At 42.8% G+C, this 3,252-nt stretch overlaps 1 long non-coding RNA gene across 1 annotated transcript in view; it reads right to left on the minus strand.

Annotated features, from left to right (window-relative positions):
* Nucleotides 1-1,007: 1,007 nt before the first annotated feature.
* The window catches only part of LOC116216794, a 24,596-nt gene continuing 22,351 nt past the window's right edge, over nucleotides 1,008-3,252 (minus strand). Inside the window, exon 3 of the long non-coding RNA XR_004160260.1 lies at nucleotides 1,008-1,801. This is a non-coding gene — a long non-coding RNA (uncharacterized LOC116216794). The remainder of the gene's footprint in view (nucleotides 1,802-3,252) is intronic.

Raw genomic sequence — 3,252 nt, forward strand, 5'->3', positions numbered from 1 at the left:
CTCGCCTCTGGGCTTCCAGTCAGGCCGGTCGAAGCACCTTGCGTTTTTTTCCTTTTCTTCTAGGAGGCGCAGCGGTGAGATAGTTGGAAAAGCGTACCTCGGGATCCGCGCCGCCGCCGCCTTCCAGCTGTGCTGGTGCGGGGCTGAGCTCTCCGGCCCTTTGCTGGGCTTCGGCGATGAAAGGTATTCGGTTTGCCGCTTAGCGGCTTCCCGGTCCGAACTCTCTCCTCTGCCCCTCGGGACGGCAGCTAACGTTTCCCTATTCCTTGGGTGAGATAAGAAACACGAGGGCAAAGGCAGCCGTCGTGCGATGGCGGCGGTGTGGCAGTGCTGCTGCAGCTGGCCGCGCCCGCTCCGTGTCACTTGGTTGCCGTCCTGCAGCAGATAATGAGTGGAACAGGCTCTAGTGGCTTTTTCTTTCCCTGAACAAATGAATCTAGTGGTTTTCCTTGAAAACGTGTGCAAAGGCCGGGCTGTCAGAGTCTCAACCAGCAATTCTCACTGCATCGCTCACATAACAGTGCCAAACCTTTCCGTTCTGTCTCATTGTGCTGTACCACACGGCAAGTACTCTGTCCCGAAGCTTTTCCAAAGCTTCGCTAATTTTAGGTACCTCGTTTGATTTCAAAGATGGTTTTCAGAAGTGCTTTTTCTTCATGGGTATTTCCACTCTGTAAATAATTTCAATGCCTTAGACTGGATGGTCAAAACTGGTACAGGAAGGCATAAGCCTTGCTGCTGCATCTGTTTTTTCAGCTGCCGTAGGGAGATGGAAATCCCTCAGCATTGGAGTATATTCCAGTCTCACATCAATGTCAATAAAGTGACTCAAGGATGCCAAATTATTCTTATATATATATATACATATATATATATATATTTGTATATCAGCTTTTTTCCCAACGAATATCTGAGTTTGTCAATGAAGGCTACAGACATCTTTCTCTCAAGTTACCTGGGAGAGCTTCCCACCACTACCATTTCCTTGTTATAGCATTTCATCTATAGATCACGGATTTCATCTGCAAATCAGTAGCAGTTAGAGAGAGCGGGATAGTGCCAAGAGGACAAAGCCATTGTGATCTCCTCTGATAGCTCTCCATCAATGATGTGAATCTGGAGGAGATGCTTCCAAAGGAAACATTTGCTGCAGGCCATCGTTCTTGCAGCCTTCTGGGAAGACACCTGCTCAGTGCACAACACCCATGAACCAGCACACCCAGCACCTACTGTTGTACTAAGGGACATGGTTTCGTGGGGAAACATTGGTAGTAGGTGCACAATCAGACTAGATGACCTTGGAGATCTTTTTCAACCTTGGTGATTTTTTGATTCTATGACTACTGGTGCAGCAATGCCTTTCCCTGCCATCTTCTTCAGTACTCCCATACAGCCATGCAGAGACACAGAGCTCTCCCCACAAGCACAAGGGCTTTGCTATATCTTTCACCACCTAGATAACAGGAATGCAGGCTTCCAATAAAGGCTGAGAGGAAACGAGCAGTTGACTTAATACTTCATGCAAGTAGAATTAGATTTATTTTAAGCTTATAATATACAAAAAAGGAAAAGATAGCTTATACTTTTTGTGGGAAAAAAGCAGTGCAAGCGTATCATAGAAGAGAAATCTCAGTGGTAAGACATCATGCTGAATAAATAGGCTGTGTGCTGTCTATAAATGTCCCTAGAGATCAGGGTGATATATTGACCACAGAAAGGCCCAGAGTACTCCATGCGCCGTGCAGAAATCAATGCCTCTCACTCAGATGCAGTATTGTGGCAGTATCTTTTCAGCAGCAGGCTGCAGTGAGAGAAGGTGAATGTTAGATTGTTAGTCATTCAGCTGCAGCTCTCCTTTAAACAGTCACCAAAGATGAAAAACAAACACAGAAAAAACAACACGGCATTCGCCATTTTCCTCCAGATAATTATCTAGTCAAATTACATTATACTTTACATTAACTATTCAGCAACAGTGTTGACACTAGACGTTTTAAGAGAGAAAAAAATCTTATAATTTATGTCAGAGATGTTAAGATACACGCAAGTATTTTTATTAGAAATATTCATGCAGAGATCAAAAAGCATCTTCCTACTAAGAGATAGTGGGGAAAAATTTTTTTACAAAGGAAATTTTTACATAACTTCACAAATGATGAGCTTTATAGTAAAACACTGACACACTGAATTATGGATGTCTGTATGGAGGTTTAGCTTGTGAAATTTTTGTGGATTTTTGCCTGCCTGCTGAAAGGAGGAAGAACACTGTATGTAGTTCTTTTAAAAACGATTCATTTGAAACTGTGTCTGAGAAATGCCACTCTAAAACAGTCCGTGTCAATATATGTTCTTCTTTTACTATATAGCTACAATAACAAACCGCTTCCTCTCCTCTGACAGTTTGTCGAGCTGTAATTGTTGGCAGCCTAGATGTTTGACTTCCCTTCCGAATAAAGAAAGAAACATTTAATCTCTCCAAAACACAGTACAACCCACGATTCAATGCCAGTGTCACAATATCATCTAAGTGAATAGAGCAGTCAGGTCCAAACCAGCTCTTATTTATTCATTATCACAAGAGCTTCGAGCAGAAACAAGAATTACAAAGCAGTGGAAAGCATCCCATGGAGCTTTTAGGCACTCTCCCTTGTGGCATTTTGTGTAAGTCTGTGTGCGTGTGCCACAACCAGTTGGGCAGTTTTTGCCACTTTCCCCTTGGAAACGCTAAGGTGACCACGAAGGCGTGATTATTGCCTCAACATTGCTGAGATGTTTCTTGCAGTAACAGAACTCTAGAGTCCCTCTAGTGCCCAAATGAAGGAAATAAAACGCGTGAGTTGAATAGCTCCTTAAAATGTGTTACCAACCACTAAGCAAAACAAAAGCTTCCACTGAAAATATGATATATTTATCCCTTTGCATAGGAGACTGTGTTCAAGCTGCTTCTGACCGGGACAAGAAACACAACTATGTTGTTAACTCCTATGGTAAAATTTCCATTTTAAAGACCTCCTTTTTCTGCGTGTCTACCATTTGGTAGTATTTAGCTTTTAAAGATTACTTGGAGATGATACCTGTCTGCAAACATACGTCACAAGCTGGCACGTGAAAGCTTTAAGCAAACCATGAGATCTAGCCATAGTGGGTGGACTTTTACTGGAACAACCCTGCCTTTGTAGACCCTCACTCTCTTTTTTTTTTTCCAAAGGAAATAGGTACCCAAATGAATTACAATGAGTTAGTTAGCTTTAG

The sequence above is a fragment of the Meleagris gallopavo genome, chromosome 7 (assembly GCF_000146605.3).
Source record: "Meleagris gallopavo isolate NT-WF06-2002-E0010 breed Aviagen turkey brand Nicholas breeding stock chromosome 7, Turkey_5.1, whole genome shotgun sequence".
Classification (NCBI taxonomy): domain Eukaryota; kingdom Metazoa; phylum Chordata; class Aves; order Galliformes; family Phasianidae; genus Meleagris; species Meleagris gallopavo.